Below are 18,006 nucleotides of genomic sequence, written 5' to 3'. Positions count from 1 at the left end.
TAATATTCCGATAGATGTTCAATTCATCTTAGGGGCTAGGCACTAAGAATACGTATGGCGTGTTGACTTAATGGTAAAGTTTTGTGTTTCGGCCACAAGTATATAAGTTCAAGTCTTATACACGTCTATATTCTTATTTAACTACTCTTTCCTCTTTCGTTAAAAATATTTTTAATAATGGTAGTTAAATTACTTTAATTAAACTTTAATTAAATATAGAGGTTTTTTTATTCCTTTTTTTATTCATGAATAGTCTATATATTTTAAATGAAACTTTCACTAATGGTTATAGATCAGAAATATTAGATATTATATCTATAGCAGCTATATTATGTGGAATATTAGTTATTATTAGTAAAAATCCTATTGTTTCTGTATTATTTTTAATAGGTTTATTTTTAAGTATAGCTAGTTACCTAATGGTATTAGGTTTAAATTTTATTGGTCTTTCTTACTTATTAGTATACGTCGGAGCAGTGTCAATTTTATTTTTATTTATTTTAATGTTAATTAATGTTAGAATAAGTGAACTATTAAGTAATACTAGTAATAGCATACCTTTAGCTATTTTTATTACTATAGTTTTCAACTATCTTTTATATCAAATATTGCCTTATAGTGTTGCTACTTTTAATAGTTATACTGTTTATTTAAACAATACTATAAATGATATTTGATCTCATAATTATAGTGATAGTTTAAATAAATTCTTTAAATTAAATGGTACTGAATTAGACAACGGTGAAATTTCATTTGTTACTAGTAAAATATGAGATGGTAATTTAGCCGAAACTAGCCATATCTCTAGTATAGGAAATATTATGTACACTAGTTATAGTATATGATTAATATTAACTTCTATTATACTATTGTTAGCAATGGTTGGTGCTATTGTTATTACAATAAAACAAAAAAATTAATCATAAATCATTTAAGGATTTAATAACTAACTAAATTGTTAGTTTTATTCTTACCTAAATATTTTTATTATATTTAATATATACTATTAGTATAATTTAAAGTATAATAAGGGTTAGTCTTCTAATTGGTAAGAAACTTTTTTGTCAAGAAAGCAAATGTCGGTTCGAACCCGACCTAGCCCGTAAAGATAATATAAACTATAAAGGGATTAGCTTAATGGTAGAGCAACCGTTTTACACACGGTAGGCTAGGTGTTCAAGTCACCTATTCCTTAATCCTTAATATATAGTAATATATATTACGCCAAAATTATATACCTCTGGTATGCATATATTAATATATCTCTCTTTTTTAATCAAAAAAAGTTTTATATATATTAAAACACATAATTATTTATAATAATAAATGTAAATGACTAATTTGACAAGAAGTAATTTCCAAGCTCATCCTTTTCATTTAGTATCACCGTCACCTTGACCTTTATATACTTGTATTGCATTATTAACATTAACAACTAGTGGTGTATTAACAATGCACGGTTTTAATAATGCAGAAACATTTTTATCTTTAGCTTTTGTAACACTTATTTCATCTATGTCATTATGATGAAGAGACGTTATAAGTGAAGGTACATATTTAGGTAACCATACATTAGCTGTACAAAGAGGGTTAAACATGGGTGTGGCTTTATTTATAGTTTCAGAAGCATTATTTTTCTTAGCTATTTTTTGAGCCTTTTTTCATAGTGCCTTATCACCTACTGTAGAATTAGGAGCTCAATGACCTCCTATGGGTATAGAAGCAATTAATCCATTTGAATTACCTTTACTTAACACTGTTATATTATTATCTTCTGGTGTTACAGTGACATATGCTCATCATTCTTTGATACAAGGTAATAGAAGTGGAGCTTTATATGGTTTAGTTGCTACTGTTATATTAGCAGTTATATTCACAGGTTTCCAAGGTGTAGAGTATACTGTTTCTTCTTTCACTATAAGTGATGGTGCTTTTGGGTCATGTTTTTATTTTGGTACTGGTTTTCATGGGCTTCATGTTATGATAGGTACAGCTTTTATTGCTGTCGGTTTGTGACGTGTTTTAGCATACCACTCAACAGAAAATCATCATTTAGGTCTTGAGTCTAGTATTTTATATTGACATTTTGTGGATGTGGTATGGCTATTCCTTTTTATTTCAATTTACTACTGGGGTTCGTAGATATATTATCTTACCTATTCTGTATTAATTAGCCTCTTTGTTCCATCTAGTTCTTCTAAGTAATAAAGATAATGTTTTTATTATATGTTTATTAGAAGCTTATGTTATATTAGATTTATAGATAAATAATATAAATTATTTTCTTTATATGTCTAAGCTATATTATAGTGTATATTGTACTAGATTTTGTACCTACGGTATCTTATTTTAAGCCTTAAGGCTTAAAATACCCTAAATTTAGATTTAAAAATCTAAAGAGATCTTAGTTTAACGGTAAAACACTAGTCTTTTAATCTTCGTTATATGGGTTCGAATCCCATAGGTCTTATATGTTTACAGATAAAAAATATGATTATTGTTTTGACAAAACTGGTAACAATAAATATACAAAAAAAAATAAACGGCCATAGGTTAATGGTAGACCTTTCGTCTTCCAAACGATTTGTGTCGATTCGAATTCGGCTGGCCGTATACTATAATTATAATTCAGCATATTAATATTATGCTGTATATGAAAGTTCTAATAGTTTTTATATTTTTTTTCCTGATTTGATGGGTTAATTAAAAATAAAAATAGGAAAAGTTGCTATGGGTAAAGCGAGATATTTGCTAAATATTGTGTTATGCACCTGGATGTTCGAATCATCTCTTTTCCGGTATTTTTATTAAGATGTTATTAATATGTAACAATAACATCTCTACTAATTATAAGAGCATAGTTTAATGGTAAAATTTGAAGCTTCAAACTTCACTTTCTCAGTTCAAATCTGAGTGCTCTTGCTTAGTGATATATAAATTTTATTTATATTATCCATTTTGCGTATTTTAACAATATATTTACAAATTACATTCATATATTAAATCAAGGTTCCTTAGCTTAATTGGTAAAGCGTATTCTTGATAAGGATGTGTTTAGAGTTCAAGTCTCTGAGGAATCATGAATATTACTTAATATTATTTAATAATATTAGATAATAGGCAATAAAAGAGAATTGACTGAGTGGTTTAAAGTGATAAGCTTGAAACTTATTTGATTTAATAGATCACATCCGTTCAAATCGGATATTCTCTGGAATTCTTCTTTTAAAGATAAATAAAACGGATTAGAGCCAGGTTGGTTAGGCGCCTCATTTGGGTTGAGGATCTGTTATGTTCGAATCATAATAATCCGAATACAATATCTTAATGAATGTAGGTTAATAAGGTTGTATTAGTAATGTGTAAGATATCTATAAGTAATTTCTATGCATTTATGCATAGGAAAGTATATAAAGAGACTATTAGGGATACCTAGCTATATATTAAAGAGAGTAAAGAAATTTAAAATGTGTATTGCGTGAAGAAATTGTAATATTAGTTGTTCTTTAATCCGGTGAAATATCTGGTAGTAAAATACACATGAACTCTTAGAGAAATTCAATAATAAACGAAGTGAATTGAAATATCTTAGTAACTTCAGGAAAAGAAATCAAACGAGATTCTATAATTAGTGTGAATGAAAGTAGAAGAGCCTTCAAATATAGGTCATAGACTAGAAGAATAATTCGAAGATATGGTAGATATATAATAAGTAAAATGGGCAAAACCTGTTTGAATGTAAAGGGGAACCTTCCTCTAAGGCTAAATATAATATATAAGCGATAGCGTAAAAGTACTATGAAGGAACGGTTTGAAATAGTAGTCTTATAAGCAGCTCGAGTAAAGTTTAAATAAAAAGTAAGAGCGTACCTTTTGCATAATGGGTCAGCGAGTTAATATTAGATGCGAGCAATAATGCCCAGATAAACCAATTATGAAATAATGAATTAGTATCTAAAATTAGACCCGAAGCCTGGTGATCTTACTACAGTCAGGGTTATAAAAGCCCGAACGGGTTATCGTTGTAAAGATATCCGAAGAACTGTGGTAAGTTAGTGAAAGACAACACTGACTAGGATAGCTGGTAGAAGATAGAATAAGCAATTATTTAGGCCAGTAGGTAGAAGTGAACCTTCTGCTCAAACCATCAAATTGCGGGAAAGCCCTAAAGCAATTTCAACCAAGCAGACGTGGTAACACAGTTTGTGGCACAGGTAATGACTCGTGGTATGGTAAAATCGAAATTGATACACGTAAGTGAATGGGTAATCCGCAGCCAAGCACCATTATTTAAAAGTAATGGTGTGCAGTTCATCGACTAGATGTTGGTTAGCGCAAGCTTAAGATATAGTCAAGCCTCATCCTAAAGGATGCAGGATAGTATAGTATTTTTTTTTTTTATTTCTATTCGTCCCATAAGAGCCTTAATGGTTTATGTTCATACTTTATTCTTTTCAATTAGAATTAGTGATCCTAATAAGTTCACTATATTTGGTTAAGAGTATAGTCGACAAGTTATCATGATTAGATACCCGTAGCAGCTACAAGCGAGGTACAAGTAGAAAGGTACTCGGGCCATTGGAAGGCTAGCACCCTAAATCATTGATAGAATCGAAAGTGTAACCTCTAAAGTTTTGAATGTAAAGACATTAATATTTAAATAATTAAAATAAAGCTACTCAAATAAACTTTATACAAAAATTTATAGGGCAACAATGTTGCCTTTTTTCATCTGTATTAGGTAATAACTCTTCTGAAGTAAAGCCTATAATAACTTATATTAATTGTGATCTTGAAAAAGATCGTATATTAAAAGAAAACAAAAATAAAGCAGTTGTATATCGTTGAACTAACAATGTAAATAAAAAAAGCTACATAGGTAGTTCAGTTAATTTTTCTGTGAGATTATATAAATATTATAGTCTTAAACATTTAAGTGAACATAAAACAGCTATACATAATGCTCTTTTGAAATATGGATATTCAAATTTTACTTTAGATATTCTTGAGTACTGTGAGGATGTAGATCTTATATTAAGAGAGCAGTTTTATTTAGATTTATTAAAACCTGAGTATAATATATTACAACAAGCAGGTTCTTCGTTAGGTTTTAAACATAGCGATGAAACTTTAGAGTTCTTTAAAAAGGATCGAAAATTAAGTGAAGAAGCAAGAAATAACTTATCATTAGCCGCAACAGGTAGAATCTTAACTGATAAAGAGAAAATAAAAATATCTGACTCACGTAAAGGTATAAAACTTTCGGATGAAACACGTGCTAACATGAAGGCGGCTAGAATATTGCTTGTTGGTGTACCTGTTACAGTTAAAAATCTTACTACACTAGAGGTAAAAGAATATACAAACATAACTGAAGCAGCTGCAGCTATAGGTGTAAGTAGAACTGCTGTAAATAAAGCACTTAAAACTGGAAGACCTGTAAAGAAAATATATTATTGTACAGCTGGACACAAAAAATAAAAAAAAAAAAATACATTACTATCCGTTAAATGGATAGTTTTTAACTATTTAGGGAGAAGGACCTCAGCTTTGTCTTAATAAAATCAAGACTAAAGAGGTAGATCTGTTTCTGCGAAACCTATATAAGTAGGTAATTCAAGGCACATCATAGCAGGTACAGAACTGTGATCTCAGGCAACTTCTATCTTATTATTCTATTGGCTTTTTCGGCCAGGTTATAGAATAAGGGGGGGTAATTTTGCATATATCGGGCAATCGTGAAGATTTTATCGGTGAGTATTCGCACTCGGAAGGGCAATGATGAATATTGAATAATCGGACATAGTACGATAAGGTTGTATGTCTAAAGGGAAACAGCCCAGAACAAGAGTTAAGGTTCCAAAATTATTGTTAAGTGAAATTAAGGAAGTTTCTATCTAATACGACTAGGAAATAGGCTTAGAAGCGGTCCATTTTTTGAAGATCTCGTAACAGAGCACTGGTTTAATAAATAAACGCTTGCGTTTAATTTATACTGATAGTTGCACCGAAAATTTAACGGATCTAAACAATATACCGACACCTTGTCCATATTTATTAATAATTTATTATTATATTTAATGGGGTAGCAGAACGTTGGGTAAATCAAGGACTTATTCTTTTTAAGAATAAATATAAGATAACCCAAGTGAGAATGCTGACATGAGTAACGAAAAAGGGTAATACCCTCGCCTAAAGCTTATGGTTTTAATAAAGTAACGGCCTCTAAGTTTACCAATCCAAAGGGATTAAACGATGAGTAAATCTTTGTCACAAAGTAACAACCTTCTTTTTAATAATCTAACGTAAGTAATTACAAAAGGTAGAAAAATAAAGTGAAGAAGGTTCTGGAAAAACAGTAACTATATATTTGCAATAAACTAAAACAGATGAGCAATATTTTTATAGTAAGATAATCTAAACCGTACCTAAAGACTACCCCCAGTAAGCTAGTAGAGAATACGAAGGCGTTTGAGTGAACAATCATTAAGGAACTCGGCAAACTAACTACCGTAACTTCGGGATAAGGAGAGCCATTCCTCCTAATTAATATTAGGTTAAGAATAGGAAGCATGGAATAGTGTTGTACGACTGTTTAATTAAAACAAAGCACTCTGCAGTAAGATAACAAATCAAAGTATTGAGTGTGATTTCTGCCCGATGTCGGCTGGTTAACGGATTTGCTAAGTCGACTAATATAAGCTTGGCTTCGAAGGAAACCCCGATCAATGGCGGCCTTACCTATAAGGGTCCTAAGGTAGCGGAATACCCTGGCCGTTAAATGCGGTCTTGCATGAATGATTTAACGATACAACAGCTGTCTCAATGATTGGCTCAGTGAAATTGGAATAGCTGTGCAGATACAGTTTACCTCTAGTTAGACGAGAAGACCCTATGCAGCTTTACTGTTGCTAGTTATTGAATATGATATTGCGATTTTTAGTTATAAGGTAGTGTTAACACAATTGAAACACCTTTATTTAGTTTATCATATTGGTAGATTTTCTACGTGAAAGTCTCAAACTTTTTTGCATGCTTCGCCTTGTAAGAGATTTGAGATAATCATTAACCTTCTTTGAAGGAACAATTGCTAGGAGGCAGTTTATGCGGGGCACAGATCCCATAAAAAGTACCTGGGTGTATCCAAAGTTAATTTTGTAAAATTGTCATATAATTATGATAATTAAATATACTAATGATGTATATTTTTTTTTTAGTATGTTATTTGGTATAGCTTGTGCTATAACTAATCCAGCTATATATCTATTGAGTTAGAACTAATATTTTTTATTCAAGTAAGATTTTAACTATATGGAAAATAGTTGTAATTAAAACATTAAGAAAATACTTTTTAGTTTTCCAATGTTTTTAGTTATGTTATTAGTAGGTATGTACTAATATAGCACATCCGGTGATTAATAAAATTACTAATAATATAATTATGTTTATTACTTGTCAAGTTTAATGGCTTAATCTTGCTTTACTGTTTGACTTACACGTCTATCAGTCGCGTAAGCGGGGCATATGATCACAAGATGCAGAAAGGAAAGGTCTTGGATAATTGAAAAAGCTACGCTAGGGATAAACAAGCTATTGTCCCACAATATTTATTATATTTATAGTAAATGTTGTAATAATTGGGTTAATTTCAAGAAAGACTTAAAATAAGTTAACTTGAAGCGAATTTTACTTCAAATAGTAAAAACGTTCAACGACTATAAGGTTTGTTTGGTTAAATAATACCATAATACCTTAATAAGAATCCAACAATTTTCTCTTCCTTTATAATATTTTAAAGTTAGGTTGTTTTAAATTAGTAATTTAAGAATAATTTAACAAATTAATAATTAATATAAATTATATTAATGAAATAGACTTAATCCTAGATTAATGATTAAGCAAAATTAGATATAAAATTAAATAACATGAGAGACTTAAAAACACAAGTAAATATTGAGATGAATTCATCTCAAGTAAATTTAGATCCAAATTTACCTATTTTATTTGCCAAAAAAAGTAAAACAACCATATATAAACAATTGAATTATATTAAAAGTGATACGGGTATAACTAGACATTATACACCTGCATCTCAAGAATGATATAATAGTATATATTCATATGACTCTAATTATATAAAAACGTTACCTACAGCAGATAAAAATCTTATAAATATTTTAAAAAGTTTTTTTAATTTTCAACTTAACCGAGATTTATTACAAAATAAAACTAAACAATTACTTCTTAGATTCAGACGAGTGTCTACTAAAAAAGTTTTTATAGGTAGAGGTGAATTAAAACATACAAGCAACAAAGTATTAATTACGTTTTATGTTCTTAATACAGAGGGTATGTTACTATCACAGAATTACGAAAAGGCTAAAAAAGAAATTTTTTATCCTCGTTATGATTTGAAAAAATCTGTTAAATACAACCGTGAAGGGAAAGCCCTCATAAAATATAATAGACCCTTAAGTTGAGAGGAATTTTCTATTTTAGGTGACCATGATAATTTATATGAAATATATACTATGTCCATTATTAACAAATACGCTAACTCTTCCGAAGTAGAGTTATTAAATACTTATTTTGTATTTTTAACAAGTTTAGTTAAAACAAATATTATAACAGAAGATGAAAAACGTATAATGTTTCTTAATAAGATTTCAAGTTGAAAACCTCTAGACTATCTTAAATTTGATCAAGTTAAACTTGAGTCTATAAAACATTTTAAAGAAAAAAAATTACGATACTTTTTTTATTTATTTAAGTTAAATAGCTTAAAATTTACAAATCAGTTTATGTCAAATCTTATTAATTTAGTAAAAATTTTATATAATAAAGAAGTTGAGTTCAACATAGTAAAATTAAAAAAAATGCATTTAAATAGTGATATTTTTACTCAAGTTGTATCATTAAAACTAAGAAATAGAAATAATAGATTATATAAAGTTTTAAAAACATCTTTACGTAAACTTAAATTACCTGTTATTAGGAAAATAAGTGAAAGAATACCTAGACCAAACAAAGACCAGTTCTTGGTTAATAGAATTCGTAATAATATTATTAGCTCTATGTTTAATTATAACAAAGGTAAAGATTATTTAAACAATCTGTTATTAAGTTTCTACCCTGCCGCGGATGATTTACAAATAAATGTTGTAAAAAGATCTTATACGAAGAAAAAAAAAATTTCTTTAAAAGGTTTTGTAATTAGACATCATTTAAAACATTTAAAATTAAGAGGTATCAGAGTGGAAGCAAAAGGTAGATTAACTCCCCGAGCAACTGCATCAAGATCTGTATTTAAAATGAAATGATTAGGAGGGTTAAAAAATGTGGATTCTTCTTTCCGAGGATTATCTACTATCATGCTAAGAGGTTACCATAAATCAAATGTACAATATACACTTATAAACTCTAAGAACCGTAACGGTGCTTTTGGAGTTAAAGGCTGAGTAAGTAGTAAATAAAATCCTTAAATAAATAAATTTAAATGTTTATATATTAAATATATTTTTTATATATTTTTTTTATTTATTTTTTTACAGGTGTGCATATTTATGTTAGCCATGTTTTTAATTTTCGCGTTGCATATATCATAAATAGAGAAAATTGAATAAATAGTCTGATCCATTTTGAAAAAAATGGCGGTTAAAAGTATAATATATTGCTTTTAACTTAACACAATATGAACAGGCTAATTGCGCCAGGAAGTACAAATTGAGTGCGCAGTTTGGCACCTCGATGTCGGCTTAACTTATCCACATGAATGCAGGAATCATGAAGGGTTCGACTGTTCGTCGATTAATAAGTTACACGAGCTGGGTTAAATACGTCGTGAGACAGTATGGTTTCTATCTTCTAGAGGAAATTAGAATAAAATAAGGATATCCCCCTCGTACGAAAGGAGCTGGGTATATTAACCTCTGGTTTACCTGTTGTTTATGTGCCCAATATTAAATAAATGAAGAAAAACCTAAATAAACTAAAGAGATGATAGGCACAATGGGGTGTTACTTACACTTAAGTAAATCTATAGCATAGGCACGGCAGGAACGCTAAGTTAGTTAAAAGTAAGTGCTGAAAGCATTTAGGCGCGAAATTTACTTTAAGATATTCTTAAATATACGTAGTGGAATACTACGAAATAGTAAATAATAAAAAATCTTTTTTATTATGCAATAAAACCCTTTATTTTAGCTTCCTTAAATTAAAGAATATTATTGCTATTAATAGGCTTTAGCTGAAAGAATTTAAATGTTTTTAGGTATAAAGTACTAATTTAATATTTAACTAATTTTACCCGATATCACACATATTTTTATGTATATAAGAATAATAATTATAATAAATACAACTACATTAACTTCAGTCCGGTTAGCATAAAAGTAATGTAGCTGTTTTGTAACCAGCTGAAGCAAGTGCGATACTTGCACTGGACTTATTTTATACATAATAGGCCTTATAGTCAAGTGGTTAAGACATAATGTTTTCGTCATTACATGCGAGGGTTCAACCCCCTCTGAGGCTATAAATTGTATATTAATATAAACTTATATTTTTTATAATGCGGATTGATGTAATAGTAACATAATTGGCTCATGTCCAGTCTATATTGGTGCAAATCCTTTGTCCGCATATATAAGAAGGTCATAGCTTAATTGGTAAAGCAAGCTGCTCATGACAGCTGAGATGAGTGTTCAACTCACTCTGGCCTTAGATTTATCAAATAAAAATATACGTCCGAGTGCTGGAATTGGTAGACAGGACGAACTTAAGCTTCGTTGATATAATATCGTAGAGGTTCAAGTCCTCTTTTGGATACGTTATATGGTTTAAAGTCATAAACAAATTTTTGTTTATATTATATAAACGCTATGTCAGCTTCATATATAAAAGGTTACATATATATTTATATTACTATAAAGTGCTTACCAACATAAAATAATAAAAGTGCAAAAGATAGTACATAAAAATAATATTATAAATCTATATATTATTATATAAAAAGGGGACATAGTTTAATTGGTAAAACTGCGATTTTGCATATCGTTATTTCAGGATCGAGTCCTGATGTCTCCACTTAAGGTATAGGTATCTTTTTCAGAGAGGGTGGTTAACAAAAAATATAATGGCAATCTGCTTATATTTATATATATGGCGTTATAAGCTATATTAACCATAGTTAATATTTTTTTTAATAAATCTTAGTTCATTTAATTATTAAGATGCTAGGATTTTACTAAAAAAAAAAATATTTTTATTTGGTTATAGTTATGTTAGATAATCATATAGAATTAGACACGTAAGCTAATTTAAATATAAATTATACTTCATGTATCATAATAGATATAACACTTAAATATGTAGTGTATATAGCTTTACAAGCTGTATATATAGCTCGAGAAGCTCAACCTGGTAGAGCGGAACTCTGAAGATGTTTAGGTTGTAAGTTCAAATCTTATCTCGAGCAATTTAAAGGTAGTGATGGAACTGGTAGACATGAATAGCTTAGGCCTATTTGATTATTTTTATATCTTATCCGTTCAAGTCGGATCTACCTTATGCAATGTTATTAGTTTATTATTTATCTATATATTAATATATTTAAAAATATGTTGTGGACTAATCGGTAAGTCATAAATTTTTGGTATTTACCATTGAGTGTTCGAATCACTCCAACATAATTACTTTTTAGTATTATATGTTTAAAGTTATATAAATATTATGATTTAAAGGTGGATATAGTTCAATAGGTAGAGCGACTGTATGTGGCACAGTGTGTTCCCTGTTCAAATCAGGGTATTCACCCTTTATAATCTAAAGTATAATAACAGCCAGGGTAGTTTAATTGGTTAGAACATTAATTTCATGCATTAAGAATGAGAATTCAAATTTCTCCTCCGGCTATTTTTAATACTACATTTTTGTCTTATTTTTATTGTATATATTATATTTTTAATGTGTTTAACATATACAATAAAAAGCGTAAAATTTAATTAAATGATTGAAGCTTTATATAGATTGTACATAGCATAAAAAAAGTTTAGATATATAATTAAAAGTGAGATATTTTTTTATTATTACGCTAAAAATAAATATATAAAAGTTAGACTCTTTTATTTATTTAATGATTATATTATCAATATTACAATTATTATTATCGAATGCGGTTACCTTAAGACGAGATAAGTCTATATTATATAGTAGAGTGTCTATTATAATTCTTCTTTATTCATCATTATTATCTTTCACGAGTTTATATTTTACATCTTTAGACAGAGGTATAGGTTTGTATGGAGGATTATTTCATGCAACTAGTATTACCCATATTTTTCATATGTTTATATGTTTAATCAGTGGACTAATACTTCAACTTACAGCATTTTATCCTAGAAGGGTGTGAACAACTTCATATTCTTCTCTAAATAAAATGCTTTTTTATAATTTATTATATTACAGAACTAAAATTGTAAATAAGATGGGGGAACAGTTTAAAATAATCGAGTACCCTTTAATATTATTATTTATAGTTAGTGGTGCAATATTTTTAGTATCTACAAGTGATTTAGTTTCTATATTTCTATCTATTGAGTTACAAAGTTACGGTTTATATTTACTTAGTACATTATACCGAAATTCTGAATTAGCTACTTCAGGTGGTTTAACTTATTTCTTATTAGGTGGTTTAAGTTCTTGTTTTATTTTACTAGGTACTAGTTTATTATATGCAAATTCAGGTACTACTAATCTTGATGGTATATATGTTATAACTAGTTTAAGTGATTTGGCCAATGAGGGTGGTAATAATATTTTATATTGATATAAAAGTTATTATATTAACTTTTCATTGCTTATACTTAGCGTAGGTTTCTTATTTAAGGTGAGTGCTGCACCTTTTCACTTCTGATCTCCTGGTGTATATGATGCTATACCTACTATAGTGACTACATTTGTAGCTATTGTTGCAAAAATTTCTATTTTTGTATTTTTATTAGAATTAGTGCATTATACAAGCAATTCTTTATTTAATTTTAGTTTTAGTTGGACTTCTAGCTTACTTGTAAGTTCTTTACTTTCATTAATTGTTGGTACAGTAGTAGGTTTAACTCAATTTAGAATTAAAAGATTGTTCGCTTACAGTACTATATCACATGTAGGGTTTATTTTGCTTGCACTAAGTATTAACAGTGTAGAGTCTATACAAGCCTTTATATTTTACCTTATGCAGTATTCTATTAGTAATTTAAATGCTTTTATTATATTAATTAGTATAGGGTTTTCTCTTTATTATTACGTAAACGAAAGCAATGAATACAAACAACTAGATGATAAAAACAATTCTCCAGTACAATTAATAAGTCAACTTAAGGGATATTTTGAAATAAATCCTTTATTAGCTTTAAGTTTAACTATTACTATTTTTTCTTTTGCAGGAATACCTCCTCTTATAGGATTCTTTGCAAAACAAATGGTACTGAGTGCTGCATTAGACAGTGGTTACATTTTCCTTGCACTAGTTGCTATATTAACTAGTGTTATTAGTGGTGTTTACTACTTAAACATCATTAAACAAATATTCTTTGATGCTCCTGAGCATACAATTAATCCAGAAATCGCCAATTTGACTTTACACGGTAACATAATACAAAATAATAACTTAATTGAAAAAATAACGTTTAAAACAAATAGTATTATATTATCTAGTTATTTAACTATTACTATATCTGTATTAACTTTAATAATACTTTTATTTATATTCGTACCTCATGAATGATTAAGTTTAGCTAATATATTAGCATTGATATTATTTAACCAATAAATGACAAGTACAACTTTTTTTTTTGTTTTTATACCTTTATTGGCCATTATTTTATTGGCCGTTAATTTGATATTTGCTCCACATAATCCTTACCAGGAAAAAGATAGTGCGTTTGAGTGTGGTTTCCACTCGTTCCTGGGTCAAAACAGGACACAGTTCAGTATTTCTTTCTTTATATTCGCATTGTTATTTTTATTGTTTGATCTAGAGATTCTTTTAGTTTATCCTTACGTAGTAAGTGCATATACAAATGGCATATATGGTTTAACTATAATGTTGATCTTCTTTTTAGCCTTAACATTAGGTTTTGCTTTTGAACTAGGTAAAAATGCTCTTAAAATTGATAGTAGACAAATGCTTACTTTAAGTATTTTTAAAATAAGTACAATAAGTCATATATCTACCTTTAATAACTCTATATTTAGAATTTTGGCTAAATACCCTTTAGCTAAAGTTTTTTTGTTTATTTCTATTGTAAGTCTATTTACTATGTTTATATATTACATAAATATAGATTTACTTACAAAAAATTTTGAATTTTTTTCTTGTTTAGCATATGGTTTATTGATGTGAACTGCTAATAATGGTTTCATCAATTGATTCTGCGAGTACTTAGGTATAAAAGGTAAAATATGCTTAGATTTTTTATTTGATAAATATACGCTTAAATTAGGTAGTGATGGGTTACCCGTGACTAATACACGACCAACAGCATTATTTAAAAATTCAGGTGATGAAGGATCTAACTCTGGTAAAAATTCAGATGATGAAGGATCTAACTCTGGTAAAAAATTAGATAAAGGTAAATCTACTGATAGGGGTTATCATGATTCGCCCGGGGAAAGTTCTAGCTCAGGTCAAAAATTAGATAAAGGTAAATCTAATAATAAGTATTTTTATGATCCTGAGTTACCTCCATCACTTAATCAAGATATGCCTAGTACAAAAGAAATAAACGATGCTAGTGATAAACTAGATCGGATTTTACTTGAAGCAACTAATCGTAAAAAGTTTTACATGGAGAATGGTATTTATGGAAAAGAAATGGAGGAGATCGATGAAATGTTAAAGGATTCACATAAGGAGCACCATTTTTTACATGTTTTAAAAAAAACCTTTTATACGATTCAAAAAGAATTATCCTCCCAATTAACTGTGATTGATCATAATTATCACGATATATCTAAAAAGTTAGGTTATGATCCGGAAAAGCCAGCGGTGCAAGCCGGATCTAAGCGTAGTTATGAGGATTCGTTTCATTATCAAATAGAAAGGGCTAAGTTAAATTCATTACAAGATCTAAAGTCAGCTAATGCAGAAAATTCTCCTAGAAATAGTACGGAATCTAGTGAGAGTCAACAATTAGCAAGAGCCATAGCAATGTCATTAGAACAAGAGTCTAAGGAATCATCTTCAGGTAATGGAGAAGGTTCTAGTAGCAAAAAGGACTAAGTAAACGCCTTTTTAAATAACATTTATTTAAATTCTTTATGTGTGATTTATCCTATATTATCTTTATAATACTTTAGTCGTTGTATATTAATAGTAATATTTAAAGTAATAATGCTAGTATAAAAACTAGCGTTGTTAAGTTACAATATGTAAAATAAAATTATATGCTACATCTTTTATTTACTTATTATTAAAAAAATGTATATAGTACATAAAGGTTCTTATTATAGGCAGTATAGATTTATACTACATAATTATATACTAATTAATATATTTTTGTTTATTATTTAAAATATATATTAGTATAAGCTGTTTAATGGTTTCTAATTTATAAATTGTTTATATTAGAAAAAACGAAAAGGAATTTTATATGATTGATTACTTATTTTCAAGTATCGTTAATAGTTGTGATACACCAAAGCCTTGAGGTCTTTATTTTCAGGATAGTGCTACTCCTCAAATGGAAGGATTAGTTGAATTACATGATAATATTATGTTCTATTTAGTTATAATTTTATTTGGTGTAGGTTGAATAATGATATCTATTGTAAGAAATTATAGTAGTACAAAATCACCTATATCTCATAAATATTTGAACCACGGTACACTAATAGAATTAATATGAACAATTACTCCTGCCTTAATATTAATATTAATAGCTTTCCCTTCATTTAAGTTATTATATTTAATGGATGAAGTTAGCGATCCTGCGATGTCTGTACTAGCAGAGGGACACCAATGATACTGAAGTTATCAATATCCTGATTTTCTAAATGCAGATGATGAATTCATAGAATTTGATTCATATTTAGTACCAGAGTCTGATTTAGAAGATGGAGCTTTAAGAATGCTTGAAGTAGATAACAGAGTTATCCTTCCGGAATTAACACACGTTAGATTTATTGTAACTGCGGCAGATGTTATTCATTCTTTTGCTTCTCCGTCTTTAGGTATTAAATGTGATGCTTACCCTGGTAGATTAAACCAAGTTTCAGTTCTTATTAATAGAGAAGGAACTTTTTATGGACAGTGTTCAGAAATATGTGGTATATTACACAGTTCTATGCCTATAGTTATAGAGTCAGTGGGAATAGAAAAATTTCTTAGCTGGCTTGAACAACAATAATATAGATTTAATGTTATATATTGAACAAAATTTTAATACATATACATAAATACTCTCATTTGATTTTTGACTCGATTTTTATTCTGAATATATGGTTAATTTTGCTGAAAATCAAGGGTCAAATAACGGGGGTATGCCTATAGAGTCAATGTTAAATCGAGATAACGGGGATATGTCTTTAAAGTCAATATTAAATCCAACTGGAGGCGGTAACAACGTAGATCATTATTTTAATGAAATTAAAAGTAAAGTTAAGTGAAGGGCATTAAATGGCCATGGTAATAAAGGTATAATACGCCAAATACATGTGCCTACTGGAACTTACAATGCTAATCTTACAATAGATGAAATTAGATACTTAACTAGAAAAATAAATAGTATACATCCAGATTTTCGTTCTTTTTATGGTGTGGAAATAAACACCTATAATGGTGAATTGAAACCAGTAGAATATAAAAAACCGTGAGAGATGGGCCATCGTTTCAAAGATGTTAGACCTACATAAAATTTTAGGAGTTTTTTAGATAGATTGTAATCTTGTTTTAGTTATTTTAAGGTATAATATGCTTTATATAAAGTATATAAAAAAATTTTTTTTCAATTACGGGTAATAAAGTATATATATGCTTTATATAAATTTAAAGAGTTTAAACCTATAACTTATAGTTTAAAAACTTTAATTTTTTAATGCTTAAGTAATCATATAACATATATGACTACAATTTAATGGTTTTTATATATGCTTATATTTTCAAAGATATTAGTGATGTAATGTGTAATATAGCTATGGCGAATTTTTATGCATTTATGCATAAAAAAATATATAAAGAGACTATGTATACTTAAAATAAAGTAAATATATAATTTGTGTTAAAAAGGTTAATACTTTAACAATTTGTAAAGATAATAGTTTTATAAGCAGCTCAAACTAAATATAAAGTGCGAGCGTACCTTTAAGTGACCTAAGTTGGACCCCGACTCTTAATAGAAAATAGAGCTAAAACAAGGCATCGATAGTATTTATAAGGGTGAGATGCAAACGTTTGTTACATCCTCGCGTAAGCGAGAAGCAGTAGAGGCTCAAAAGTCTGCTTATGAAAATAAGATATCATAGATATTTTAAATACATAAAAAGAATTAGCTTAATGGTAAGCAGCTACATTATCTTTATAATGTTATAAAAGTTCGATTCTTTTATTCTTTCTAGATTATATTGGATCTTTAAATTATAAATTTTTATTAAGAAATAATATAATCTAATTCAATATAATCTAATTTAATATAAAAAAAAATATATACAATGAATTTATCCTTAATACTTTTTTTTTATCGGAATGTTAGTTATATTCTATTCTTTTATGTAAATTTTTCTCAAATAAACTTTAAGCTCATAGTTATTAATAAACTTTAATTGAGTTATTTCCAAGCTAATCCTCAAACTAATTCTGGTTTATTTTTTTAATAAAGCACTAGGTAATAAAAGGAAATTTTATAATAAACTTTACGTAAAGGGTATAAAATATTATATACTTTGGCTATAATTTCTACCTTAGCTAAATAGTAGATAAGGAAAACACCGTATATTCCAAATGTTTGATTGGAA

At 28.2% G+C, this 18,006-nt stretch overlaps 13 non-coding genes across 13 annotated transcripts; all 13 read left to right on the top strand.

The window, feature by feature from the left end:
• Positions 1-56: 56 nt before the first annotated feature.
• Positions 57-127, top strand: ONS95_009700. The gene has a single exon. It is a non-coding gene; the product is annotated as a tRNA-Arg (tRNA).
• Positions 128-1,030: 903 nt separating this feature from the next.
• On the top strand, positions 1,031-1,103 carry ONS95_009699. The gene has a single exon. It is a non-coding gene; the product is annotated as a tRNA-Asp (tRNA).
• Positions 1,104-1,123: 20 nt separating this feature from the next.
• Positions 1,124-1,195, top strand: ONS95_009698. The gene has a single exon. It is a non-coding gene; the product is annotated as a tRNA-Val (tRNA).
• A 1,203-nt stretch (positions 1,196-2,398) lies between these two features.
• On the top strand, positions 2,399-2,470 carry ONS95_009697. Its single transcript has one exon. It is a non-coding gene; the product is annotated as a tRNA-Lys (tRNA).
• Positions 2,471-2,542: 72 nt separating this feature from the next.
• ONS95_009696 lies at positions 2,543-2,613 on the top strand. Its single transcript has one exon. It is a non-coding gene; the product is annotated as a tRNA-Gly (tRNA).
• A 395-nt stretch (positions 2,614-3,008) lies between these two features.
• Positions 3,009-3,080, top strand: ONS95_009695. Its single transcript has one exon. It is a non-coding gene; the product is annotated as a tRNA-Ile (tRNA).
• A 7,381-nt stretch (positions 3,081-10,461) lies between these two features.
• On the top strand, positions 10,462-10,534 carry ONS95_009694. Its single transcript has one exon. It is a non-coding gene; the product is annotated as a tRNA-Glu (tRNA).
• Positions 10,535-10,649: 115 nt separating this feature from the next.
• On the top strand, positions 10,650-10,722 carry ONS95_009693. The gene has a single exon. It is a non-coding gene; the product is annotated as a tRNA-Met (tRNA).
• Positions 10,723-10,744: 22 nt separating this feature from the next.
• ONS95_009692 lies at positions 10,745-10,827 on the top strand. The gene has a single exon. It is a non-coding gene; the product is annotated as a tRNA-Leu (tRNA).
• A 186-nt stretch (positions 10,828-11,013) lies between these two features.
• ONS95_009691 lies at positions 11,014-11,085 on the top strand. The gene has a single exon. It is a non-coding gene; the product is annotated as a tRNA-Ala (tRNA).
• Positions 11,086-11,402: 317 nt separating this feature from the next.
• On the top strand, positions 11,403-11,476 carry ONS95_009690. The gene has a single exon. It is a non-coding gene; the product is annotated as a tRNA-Phe (tRNA).
• A 265-nt stretch (positions 11,477-11,741) lies between these two features.
• On the top strand, positions 11,742-11,814 carry ONS95_009689. The gene has a single exon. It is a non-coding gene; the product is annotated as a tRNA-His (tRNA).
• A 25-nt stretch (positions 11,815-11,839) lies between these two features.
• ONS95_009688 lies at positions 11,840-11,912 on the top strand. Its single transcript has one exon. It is a non-coding gene; the product is annotated as a tRNA-Met (tRNA).
• The last annotated feature ends 6,094 nt before the right edge of the window (positions 11,913-18,006 follow it).

The sequence above is a fragment of the Cadophora gregata genome (genome assembly GCF_030347475.1).
Source record: "Cadophora gregata isolate MNR1 chromosome Unknown scaffold_38, whole genome shotgun sequence".
Classification (NCBI taxonomy): Eukaryota; Fungi; Ascomycota; class Leotiomycetes; order Helotiales; family Ploettnerulaceae; genus Cadophora; species Cadophora gregata.
The sequence above is the reverse complement of the archived record's forward strand: the minus strand, read 5'-3'. Positions and strand labels throughout refer to the sequence as shown.